General features: G+C 37.6%; 1 long non-coding RNA gene across 1 annotated transcript; it reads left to right on the forward strand.

The window, feature by feature from the left end:
• The first annotated feature begins 2,892 nt into the window (after positions 1–2,892).
• LOC132059438 (uncharacterized) lies at positions 2,893–11,691 on the forward strand. Its single transcript, XR_009415565.1, has 2 exons — positions 2,893–5,284; positions 11,429–11,691. It is a non-coding gene; the product is annotated as an uncharacterized LOC132059438 (long non-coding RNA).
• Positions 11,692–13,576: the final 1,885 nt, after the last annotated feature.

Consider the following 13,576-nt stretch of genomic DNA (forward strand, 5'->3'; position numbering starts at 1 on the left):
CACAACTGTGGATCCCTGCCGGATTTAATACTATGTGGGATTAAGTGACTAAAATAAAGTATAATGCACAAAACTTAATAAAATATTTAAAGTAAAATCACATAAAATTGAAAATAAAAAATAATTTTTAAAGATAGATAAATTCTAAAGATGGTAAAATATACCTTTAAAAATATGTAACAATAAAAGCAAACAGAGAACAAAACGTTAGTTTCAAAAAAAAAAAAAAAAAAAGTTGTCAATAAGCAAAACTTTAAAATATAGAAAAAGTGATGTTGGTAAAATAAGTTAAAATGAAAAGCTTTAAAAGTAAGGAGCGTGAACGAGAGTAGATATAAGTTCAAAATATTACAAATAAGACGGATTAAGCCTATGTTACTTTTAACCTATTCGGATCAGCGCCCGATTTATTAACGGAAGACAATTTCAAAGCTTAGTGTCGTATCTGCTCGGATCGATTTCCATCATGTCAGTCTATTCTACCCAATTACTATAATTTATATTGTTTCTTAAAGACGTGCCCCCTAATCAGTTTTTACCCGTCCCAACCCAATCCTAAATTTAATGTCCAGGAGGCATGGACGAGCTATTAGGGAGATCACTAGACTTAAAGAAAAGCCTATAAATAAGGACTTTAAACATGTAGCATGTAAAGAGAATAAAAGAAAATCAAACCTTAAATTCCTCCTTAAGCCTATCAATCCGTTTGAAGTAGTAACATAGGCTTCTTCAATTTCAGTTACTAAGTCATAAAGTAGGTAAAATGACATAGAGCATGGTAGATGGTTAGAGGTAATGACCCAATAAAATAAATAGTTAGAAAAAATAAAGTACTAAAATTTAGATAACCAAATATAGGATGATATAATGGTTAGACATAAATTAGTACTATTGCTAGTTATAGAAAATATATGGTTAGATGTAATAATAAAAATAGTTTAAACTTATACGGTAAAACACAATAATGATACTAGTAAAGGATTAGCCTAAAAGAAAACGAAATATAAGAATAAAATGAATAGTACTATAACAATTACTCCCTCCGTCCCATAATAAGTGTCACCTTAGCCAAATTTTTTGTTCCATAATAAGTGTAACCTTAGGAAACCAAGACATAAATTGACTAGTTTTTTCCAACTCTACCCTTAGACAATAAAATACTCCCTCGGATAAAAAAAAGAGTCCACTTAGCCATTTGCACACCCCTTAAGAAAATACTAACTCCAAGACAAAAATAGGTAGTTTGACTAAACTACCCCTAATTAAATAGACATTGGGATTTGATCATATAACACTTAATTGGGGCAAATATGGAAAAGGCTAATTCTTTCTTGATTTGCTAAGTGGACTCTTTTTTTATCCAAGAAAAAAAAGCTAAGTGGACTCTTTTTTTGATTTGGAGGGAGTAACATCCAAATGATGATTGGAAAAGCCACATAGTAACTTGGTATTGTTGGATTCCCAATGTCAAAAGATTTACTTCTTGTGCATGCTCTAATCAAAAGGTAAAAGTAATTTATTTTTATTATATAGGGGTAATTTGGTAAAGTTCACATTGTATTATTGGTTTCTTAATATGCGTGTTTTTGGCTAAGGTAACACTTATTATGCGACGGAGGGAGTAGATGTAAGTCAAAGTAGAGGTTTAATATATCTTCAAAGTAGGAAATAAATATCCAAGTTCTTGCTTTGAAAAGAGAACCTTAATCTATTTGAAATAAAATTATTATCACCCAAAATAGTGGTAGATTCAGTAATCAATTTTTTTTTTTTTTGAAGACTTAAAGCATTTTAAAGAGCCCAAATTACTACTTCCAACTCACTATCTAAGAGCAAAATAAATTAATCAAGCAAGTAAGTAAAAGCGAAGATAAACTAATCGGTCCTTTCCAATGCCCCAAAAGTAAAATTTCAGTATATCTCTTTATACAACACGAACTTGATATAAAAAATAAAATTTAAAGACAAGCGATGAACTCCTTCAGGACACCCCTGAGTCTCACATCGAGACTTTTCGTGGCTCCGTTGTACGTGTCACGTGAAACAAAAATCAATAGAGTAAAGAGAGAATAGCAAGCAAATCAGATTTAACAATACCAAAAGGATTTGCTTAGAAATACATTAAGATCCGACCTATACCAACAAAAGTTTAAACATATTTCAAATTGTATCATATCCACAAGAATATTATATACCCACACCAACTACTAAACATCAAACTACAATTATTCATGCTAACTAGGAATTTCAATTCATGTATAATAGAGTAAATAATTTATCCCTGGTGCCGTGATCCTTAACATACTAAAGTTTCTTATTTAACAATTGAAATGCCTAATATCATGACTTCAAATCCAGGTATTGGACCTCTAAGTACCCTCCCTCAATATTTAAAATAAACATTATAAACCATCCTTTAGTCATGGTTTCCGTAGAAAATATCGTGGAGTAGTATTTCTAATAGAATAGTTAAAGCAAGGTTTCAAGTAAGTTCATGTAGCATTCACATGCAGTACCAGAAAAATAATGGACATATTTTCACATAATTTGAAGCAAGCATTTCAAAAAATATCAGACTAATACCATAAGATGTAGAGATTGACCTTTCAATGAGAAACAAGAAATGAGGGTCTAGGAAGATTCCCCTTATAATGAAAAGAGAATTGGTAATTATAATTGAAAGCAAGGTTGAGTCACTTCACAAGAAAGGAGAATAATTATACTTCAAAATTCTAATCAAAGGGGATTCGGGAATGGCAAATTAGGAGTGATTGAAGAATTTAATTAAAGATACCAGACAGTTAGGGGCGAAATCATTTTTTCCTAAAACTGGAGATTTCCATTTGAAAATCTTTTTGCCAAGGAGTAAAAGATCAGAAGTATGGTAAGGAAACAAGCACTAAACATGGTAAACAAGAAATACCAGAGCTTATGTTTTTCAAATCCGAGGTGAAAATCATATATGTCGCGTCTAAATCTTGTGCTATTTATACTTTCTCGTCCAATAGATATACGGGAAATGAATCCCGAGTTTATCTGCGAATAATAAAAGTGTGACAAAAGATGCTATTTAAACTAATACATCAAGAAATATAAATGCTACGAAAAATCAGATGATGTTAGTTAATTAAAAGATAACAATATAAAAGATACAATTAATTGAGTAAAGAATTAGTCATAAATGGTTATGCAAGATCATAATTAAGATGAGGAAATTGATTTGTAATCATACAAGCAGATAATTAATTGGTGAGAAAATAACAAAGGATTTATATAGTAATTTCTATAAAATGACAATCATTTGAGCTGTTAAAAGGTAAAAATAATACTGCACTAGCAACACTATGAGTAATTATGAGATATTATTCAACATATAAATGTAACACACACACACACAAAAAAAAAAAAAGTATATATTGAAGTGACAAAATGATTATGCAAAAAGGTCAAAATAGTTTCGTGATCACATGAAGTAAACTAGTAGCTTAGCAAAGATAGGTACAGTACATGAAGGTCAAAATTGAGTGTCAACAAACGTCAACGTCAAACCAAAGAAGGAACCTGAAAAACAAAGAAGAAGGCAAAAAGGCAACAGATAAGAATCAAGGCAATGCTCTGAAACAAACATAATAATGAACAAAGCAAAGGACAACAGCATTAACACCAAAGAAGATGGAAAAAAAAGCAAGCAATTTGCAGCATCAGAATAAAGAACAAAACAAAGGGCAACAACAGCATGTTAATACCAAATGAAAAGCTGGTGGATATAAAAGGAGAAAAAGGAATGGAATCTAGTTAAGAATACAATGGAGAGTGATCAACATAGCAACAGTAATATTCAACAAAACATTCAGAACAACAATGGAAATAACATACGTCAAAATCATCAAGTAAAAACTGACAAGTCATATGCAGTTTTGGATAATGAGGGAAAGGAACAAAGCGCGGGTGACGATAATGTAATGGAAATAAACAAGGAGACAGACAAGGAGAAGGCTAAGGCAATTGATCTGCATAATGGACAGGACATTAAGGTACAGAAACCAACACAAATAGTTTTAAAAACAAGTACTGGGGACAAGTCCCAGGGAAATGATCATAAAGAAGGGGACATTACAAAGGAAAAAGGTAAGACAATTAAGCAAACAAGTGAAACAAACAATGAGAATTAAAATATAGAAGAAGAGGTATCAAAAAACCAATATGAAGGGAAGGAGGATAATTCTGACACAAAGACTCGGAATGAAGAAATTATAGAGGTCAATGAAGTGAATGTAGGAGATCATCAAGCTACAGAAAAATCAGAGGAGTTTGTTGGCACAAAAGGTAAAGAGGCATCCAAGACAGAGGAAATCAAGAGGATAATTTAGACAAGAATAAAACAAACCCAATTGAAGAAGCAAAATTGATTACTCCAGGAAAACATGGAACCAGAACTTCACAGGTGTCCTCTTCAAAGGTGGCACCTAGATCTGCAACAGGAAGAGAAGTGGATGAGCATGAAAAAGAACAACCTTGAAATAAACATTGATCATATTGCCAAAGAAGCTGATTTGTCCCCTAAGTAGATTGTCAATCTCAAAGAAAACAATTCAAAGAGTAAAGGAGGGAACCCAGTCAAAGACAACGTTGGACCTATCAGATTTTTACCAAAGAGACTCACAGTCTCCAAATATGCCAGGCAATGATGAATAAAAACCTATTTTGAAATATAAGATCAGTTAATTCTCAAGAAGCTTTTGAGAGATTGATTAATATAATTAGGAGGAATCATTATTCTATAATTGGTCTGTTGGAACCTTTTCAAGATTCATTAGAAATAGATACATATAGTAGAATAATTGGTCATCATACAGCAATGCCAAATTGTTCAGGCAAAATTTGACTTTTTTATCAAAGGATGTGCAGGGAACATTGGTGTGTGATCTGCCCAACATTTAACTATTAAAATCTTGTTTCATGACTTAAGGGAGGAATGTTTAATTTCAACTATCTATTCATCATGTGATAGTGCTACAAGAAGAGAACTCTGGGAATCTCTCACACAGACTATTGAGAATATGAACTTACGTACCATGGGTAATTGGAGGAGACTTCAATGTCATAATTTTTGAAGAAGAGAAACTTGGAGGGCTGCCAGTTTTATTTCAAGAAGTGGAAGATTTTGTACAATTCATTGGACAAAATGGTATTCAAGATATAGGATATGTGAGAAGTACATACACCTGGTGGAATAAAAGAACAGGAGGTGCATGCATATTCAAGAGACTTGATAGACTATTAGGTAATCAACGGCTTCTTGATAAATTTCCTAACATGACAGTTCATCATCTTATTAAAAAAGGATCTGACCATTCACCTCTTCAAGTGGAAACTACACTAGGAACAGAAACAGTGATGAAATCTTTCAAGTTCTTAAATTTTTGGGTCAAACATGAAACATTTTTTGAGGTAGTTAAACAAAATTGGAAGGTTGAATATTTGGGTAAATCCTTTGAGTTTATTCCATCCTAAACTCAAGAGGATTAAATAGGTTTTGAGACAGTGGAGTAAGGACACTTACGACAATATTTTTCAACAAGTGGAAACTCTGGTGGAAATTATTCAGGTACATGAAGTAGAGTTTGATACTGATCCTTCTACAGAGAATAGAGAAAGATTGCACAGAGTACAAGCAGATCTTATCAAATACTTACACTTGTGTAACGATCCGTTCGGTCGTTATATGTGTTTTGACCATTTTTGCCCTGCTGACCTAATCCTTGAGGTTACCGGGCGATTCTAGCGAGAATTGGAAGCATTTGAACCTTTAAGTGAAAGGATTTGATTAATAGTTGACTTTTAGGTAAACAGACCTTTTTTGAAATTCCGTCGATTCCGTGAGGTCCGGAGGGTCGGTTATGACTTGGTGGGGTGGCTGGTTCAGTCCCCGAGTCTTCCAAATGCATTTTGGGTACTTGGTTTTAGCCGTTTAGCGGTTCCATTGAAAATTTTGAGGCGAAGTGGTACGTGACTCCTATTCGGCATTTGAGGTAGGTTACGGCTTACTTTAGTTAGACTTTAATTAGTGAAACGTATGTAAGCATAGAATTGACGGGAGAAAGCATGATTAGGTCTCCGGACATGATGTTGGGATGGATATACTCTTAGGTTGGTATGACCTCTGATTATGTGGGCTCGTCGCTGTTATTTTGCTTATTGTAACATATGACGTACTTGTTATTGTGATTTGAGTGATGTGAGGTGATAGATTCACTATGATGATGGAACTCTATGTTGTTTCCATTGTCCATGGTTGTTGTGATTTATGCCAGTCTTGTTATGGCTTATGGTGCTTTGTGATCCCCATAGCGTACTCATTGGCTTGGTTTCATTGCTATCTCATTCTTGCATTCATACATTCATGCATGATGGAAATGTTGAGGAAAACAGCGTAATGAACAAACTATGGAACAATTGATGGAAAAGGGTTTTGGAAACATATGATAGAAAGTGAAATATGAAAGTCATCTCTGGGCTTTGTGCAGAGTGGCTAGTTTATGGAAGTCATCTCTGGGCTTTGTGCGAGTGACTGGTACATAGACACTATGGGTCCCCTGTGTAACGACCCGATTGGTTGTTATAGTGTGATTGACTATTTTACCCCTGTTGACCCTTTCCTGAGGTCATCGGGTGGTTTTAGTGTAACTTTTAGAGGTTTGATCCTTAAAGAATGGTAGGTTGACCTATAGTTAACTTTTGAGAAAATAAACTTTTTTCAAAATTCCGTTGATTCCGAGAGGTCCAGATGATCGTTTGTGACTTGGTAGTATGTTCAGTTCGGTTGACAATGCACTTGGGTGCATTTTGGGATTTGGGTTGGAAACTTGGCTTTAGGCCATTGGGGGTTGACTTGGTCAAATAGACCTCCGTTAGACTTTCGAGGCCGTGGATGAATTCGTAGCGAGCTTTCATTTGTGTTTGCTTATTTATTTGGTATTTGTGGGGCCTCGGGTGATAGTCGTGTTTTGGATTTAGGATTGTCAAAAACCAGAAAAAAATTTAGTGTCTGGTGTTCGCAGCAGAGGCACCAAACTCGCCGTAGTAGTCTCGCTATAGCGAGGAAGAGACCATTGTAGCGGGTAAGAGACTTCGTGGTGAGTCGCCCTACCGGACTGATATTCGCTGAGGCGGACTCGTTGTAGAGGGAATGTTACGCCATAGTGGCGAGGCGAGAGTTGGCGTGAGGCGCCACAACGAGATCCTGGCCGCTGTGGCGACCTCGCTGCAGCGGTAACCTTACCGCTGCAGCGAGTGACAGGCACTATTTCCATATTTTTCCTTAAGTTAAAACTGTCGAACCCTATCATTTCCCTTCATCACTTTCAAAGCACACTTTGGGAGAATTGAATAGCTTTTGGACTGACTCTTCTTGGAGGTAAGATCTTTCACCCTAGACTTCATCATTTACCTTCTTAGATTCTTAATCCATGCATAAAATCACTAGAATCAAAGTGGAGAAGATGAGTCTTATGATAAATTTTTTGAAATGGATTTAGACTTCCTAAATGGAAATTGATGGTGAAATTGACTGGTATTGTCACGACCCAACCGGAGGGCCATGACGGGCACCCGGAACTAACCCACCGGGCACCTCTCATTATACTTTTATAATCATATCTAGGTGAGCCACATGGCCTTCTAACAATCTCTACGCATCACTAATGCCATTCCCATTGGGCTAAGGCACTTTTATATCAACATCACCAAATGTGCCCATATACATATACAAGCCGACGAGGGGGCGGCAAAATGATATACAAAATATGAGCCGACAAGGCCACAAGACATCTAATTGTACACAACTGTCTACGAGCCTCTATGAAGAGTAAGTAACATCATATAGACAGGACAGGGCCCCACCATGCCCATATATACACAAAAGAATAGTACCAACAACTGCAGCTCCGAATCAAGTGGAGCTCCTCTAAGCAATCTCTGAATAAGCAGCCTAAGGATCAAGTCTAACTCTCTGTCCACCTGCGGGCATGACGCAGCATTCACAAACAAAAGGACGTCAGTACGGATAATGTACTGAGTATGTAAGGCATAATCAATAACATAATAGAAGCATGAATGATAAGATAAGAAAGAAGAGTGAAGGGATGATAGAGCTATTTATACCCCTAGCGATGTTTATCATATTCACTTACCCTTTTCTAATGGGAACCTTCTATTACATATGCTTATATATATATAGTAGTATCATACCCGACCATAGAGGTTCAGTGTCTTACATACCCAACAATGACAAAGTTCGGTGTTATATATACTTGGGCCTACCAAGGCTCAGTGTCATCCATACCCAACTTGCGCATGTGTGTGCACGCGATAGATATCATACCCAACCATATAAGCTCGGTGTTCTTAATAGTCATACTTTGATATATATATATATATATATATATATATATATATATATATATATATATATATATATATATATATATATATATATATAGTACATACGTATCTTCAACATCATCATCATCATCGTCACTTTCATTATATCCTTCCTCTCTCTCTCTCTATATATATATATAGGAGTACATACGTATCTTCAACATCATCATCATCATCGTCACTTTCATTATATCCTTCCTTAGAGGATCAACTATCATAGGATAAGACTAATGGTATCGTGAGAATATCAAGAATCCTAAGCTTAGTGATTCTAGGAATGAAATCATCTTGGAAGACATTATGGAATTCACGTGAAGGTATACAACAAGGGATCATGCCTTAAGAAATAAGGGTTAGCCTCACATACCTTTATACGGTCTTAACTACTTAACGTTCACCGCGAAAGCTTGAGGAATCTACATTTAAAGGGATTCACACCAACGTTCAATTCTAAGGACACTCTTAAATTCAAACTAGAATAATTCATGAGTTAACGAAAGTTGGGCAGCATTTTCCCTATTTCATCGACTTCCCCCATATGGCAAAACAACTCCCAAATTACTACAATAACATCCACAATATCATAATCAAGTAGTCATATTTCATTAAGTCTCAAAATTCATTCTCATATTCAACTTATATCAACAACTCTACACCAACCCTTTGCACAATTGCATACAAACACTTTTTTTGTCATCATTAACACCCTTCATAACAAGTTATATCCATAGCATACTAAGAATCATGACTCAAGTTAGTTTACTACTCAAAATATCATAAATTCAACATTTGAACTTCATTTTCTACTTTCTCCCCTCACCCAAGTCATTCAACAACCAACATGCTTAAAAACATGAAATAGACATAAAAACTAACCTTTTATCTCATAGTAATGATTTTTGGATCAAGTTATCAACTTGTATGAAAACCTTAGCTTCAATACCAAAGAAATTCTTGAAGCTTACCAACCCTAGAGAGTCTCCTAACACATGGATATCTTGATTTCTGCCTCTTGATCTTTGATTTCTCTTGGGTTTGAGTGGAATATACTTGGGAGAAGGTTATAGAGCTTTTAAGAGTTTGGGAGAAGTGGGAAATGAGAAAATAGAACAAGGGTCGTCCATATATAAAAAGAGAAAAAAACTGACCCGACTGGTTATACGGCCATTTATACGGTCCGTATAACTTATACGGTCCATATAAATGGACCGTATAATCCCACCATGGATTTACCCCTCTATGGAATGGTTATACGGACCATTTATACGGGCCGTATAAGTGTATAACTTATACGGTCCGTATAAATGGTCGTACAACCCACAGTTTTCCAAAACTTTCTCTAGTTGATTCGTTTGACTTCCAATTCTTATGGAACCTTATTGACACTTATATAACACTTCATTAACCATACAAGAGGCCTCATAGCTCTTCCACAAGACACCACTAAATAAATATTAGCTCAATTATAACGAAAACCTTTCCAAACATGACTTACATTTCACTTCCTTTAACGAACTTAGTTTCACATATTCATATGACTTCAAAATCTTATGGTGCTCACTTTAAGCTATCTAATACTCTCCTTAATCCCGTAAGGACTTCGTATTCACCTTAAGCTCGCATTAGTCTACTCACAATGCAACAATCTGAAATCTCCGAGATGTAACAGGTATGATCATAGCATTTGATGAATTCATTGTTATGAAGCTTAATTCTTCCATTATTAGTGATTAATTCGAGGATTAAAAAATTAGGGTTCATACCCAAATTTGGGGGTTTTGCTTTAAATATGAATAAGGCTTAATCTTGAGTTGTTTTAGCAATTGAATAGTAGGTTTGATCATCTAGAGCATGAATTGCATATTCCACCTTCCAATATCCCATTTTACCCTTGTGGGTCCATTTCCCCAATTCCATGAGTTAGAATTTGACCTAACTAGAAATATAGCAATATGGGTATCGTTCTTCTTGATTTCTAATGTAGAACTCGAATATGTTTTTTGAGTATTTGGAGGCGCAAAGAAAGGGCAAGGCTAAGGTGTGACGGTTTGTGGCTCCTGTTTGATTTTTCAGGTAGGTTACGGCTTACCTTTTGGGTTAGACTTCGGTTAGCGAATCATAAGTAGAGCAAGTGATTGTTGGAGAAAGCATGTAAACCTTTTGGGTATGAAGTTTCGGATGGAATACTATGTTGGCATTGTTGTTGGCTATGGCTTGTCGCCTCATTGTGTTCTATTGAGTTGTTGCTTTATTGTGAGTTGTTGGCTTATCGCCACGGGATTCATTATAGGGTTGATGCTTAGTATTTTACCTTATGATTCGGAGAGCATATTTATCATGGTTGAGGTTGTTGGAAAAGAAAGTAAGGTTATGATATTGATATTGTGATTGAGATATGTGTCCATGTGTGGCACCATTGATTCATATATTCTTGTTGGCATCGTTATCATGCATTCAGTCATTATACATATATTGGGATCGAGTTGCGCGCCGCTACACTTACTTGGATCGGGTTGCACGTACCGCAACACTGACTGGGATCGGATTGCAAGCTCCGCAACATTAACTATTAGATCGAGCTATGCGCCACAGCATTTGCATGGACTTAGTGGTCCCTCATGGGTCATGACTGTCGAGGCGACGAGATATTCTCCTCGAAGCGTGTGTGTATCACTGCATTTGCATTGCATTCATCTCATATTTGCATATAGCATTGTATTGGACTTGTTGGTTGATCTTTGGTAATAGTGATTCTTGAGATTGTGTTTCAGACTTATAGTGGATTTTGAGAAGATATGCTAGACTTGGTAACTTGGTACTGGATTTGATACTTTGGACTGTGTTGAGTTATATCTGATTGTGAGCATGTCTACCTTTTCAGTACCTTTCTTGTGCATATGTTATCTAACTGTTGTCGGCCTATGATGCCTACTCAGTATGTGTTGTTGTACTGATACTACCTTGCTGCATTCTTTTCTGAGTGCAGAGTTCGTGAATGGTTCGACTTTCACGCTTCGTGACTGAGTTCCGAGGCTATTTGACGAACATTCTAGGGTGAGCACTTGGATGGATTCGCTGCCCAGATGACTCTTATCTATTCATGTCTTTATATTCTATAATTTAGACATTTATTTACAAATATTTTAGACTTGTATTTCCTAAAACTATGTAGTGGCTCTTGTACTATTTAGACCAGATTTTGGGATTTGATGTATCTTTCACACTTATTATATTTATCTATTTATGCTAGACTTATTACGTAATTCTAGGTAATTGGATTTATATTATTTATTGTTGGTTGTGAATAAGGGACGGGTTCGCCTATCGAGGTGGGAAATGGTATGTGCCCGCACATTTTCCCTAGTTAGGGCATGACAAGTTGGTATCAGAGCCTTAGGTTACCCGGTCTATAAGTACAAGAGCATGTCTAGTAGAGTGTTGCGGATCGGTACGATGAGCTCCGTACCTATCTGCGAGAGGCTATGGTACATTTAGAAATTTTCAAATTCTTTCATTCCTTCGTGCTACTTTATTCAAATTGGTATTTGGCTTTTTCTAATTGGTATCTGATCCACTTTTATTCTCTCACAGATAGTAAGGACACGAGCTACCATTACGAAGGACGAGGTATTCGAGCCCGCTGCTGGGGCAAGCTCCAGAGGAAGAGGGCAGACGAAAGGTCGCGGTCGAGCTAGAGGCCGTCGAGCTCACTGGCTAGGGGTAAGGCCCTTGTGGCTTGACAGAGGCGAGCACGTTCGGCTTCTCTAAAGAGTCAGCCCGAGAGAGCACAAGTAGCTGGGGAAGGTGAGGGACTAGCCCAGACTCACCCCGAAGCCATGTCAGATCAGGCATTCGAGGATGTTATAGCCCATATACTTCTTCATCTTGACGGCCAGCATGCCTTAGGTGGTGCCACTACTCTAGGTGGTTCCCAGACTTGAGTGGGGGTACAGACTCCCGAGCAGGGCCAGACTATGGGGTTGCATCTTGCTGCTGCCATGGCCCTGCGTTTAGGTGGTATTCCGATCCTTGAGGGTGCTCCCAGCCCCGTGGCAGTCCAACCTTTGACCGTTGAGGATCAAGAGCTTGATGGGAGGTTCCTGAAGATGGAACTGCCCAAGTTCTTTGGCTTGCGTGGTGAAGATGCGTATGAGTATATAATAGAGATGCATGAAAGGCTCTATAAGATGCGTATTATGGAGTCTCATGGTGTGGATTATGTGTCATTTCAGTTTCACAGCGACGCGAAGACTTGGCGGAGGATTTTTATTGAGAGCAGACCCGTTGGTGCACCTCCACTTACTTGGACCTAGTTCCATCAGGATTTCTTGGAGAAGTATGTGCCGCGTACTTTGAGGGATGAGCGTAGTGATGAGTTCCTTCATTTATGACAGCGAGGCATGACCGTGTCAGAGTATGAGGCCAGATTTCTGTTTTTGGCTAGGTATGCTGCTCAGTTGATTCCGATAAAGGAGGAGAGGGTCCGTAGGTTTGTTGGTGGGCTTGTGTATCCACTCCATGTTGCTTTTCTCCAGTTGGTGACTTTGGGAGCTTCCTTTCAGGCAGTTGTTGATCATGCTGTGGGTGTTGAGTCTGCCAAGGCTCGATCTTTGGGAGAGTCTAGTGAAAAGAGGTCGCATTATCATGATGGTTTTAGTGGTTCTAGCTATAGAGGTGGGGGATAGTTATCCAGGCCTCATCAGTCAGCCCTCAGCCACCTTTAGTCAGCGTTACACGCTTCATTAGGTGGTCCCTCTAGACCCAGTGGTTACGGAGTTGGACAGTCCTATGGTGGTTCTTACTCTCGTCTAGCTGACCGTGGTGGTCCCTCTAGTTCATCGGCTTCCGTGTATTGACCTCCAGCCCCCTGATCTTGCTATAATTGTGGTGACTCTGGTCACTTGATGAGAGATTATCCCATATCCGGACAGAATGGGTCCCAACAGGGTTCCCCGTTTCAAACTCCGAGAACTCCAGCACCATCTAGCGGCTGGGGTGGTTCTTCAGCCAGAGGGGGTGCTCAGTTAGGCCCCGGTGGATCTTATCAGTCCAGGGGTGGACCCCAGTTAGGTAGATGCGATTCTCAGGCCTCTAAAGGAGGGGCGCAGTTGGGCCAGAGTGGCCGCGGTGGCGG

Source organism: Lycium ferocissimum, chromosome 6, assembly GCF_029784015.1.
Source record: "Lycium ferocissimum isolate CSIRO_LF1 chromosome 6, AGI_CSIRO_Lferr_CH_V1, whole genome shotgun sequence".
Taxonomy (NCBI): domain Eukaryota; kingdom Viridiplantae; phylum Streptophyta; class Magnoliopsida; order Solanales; family Solanaceae; genus Lycium; species Lycium ferocissimum.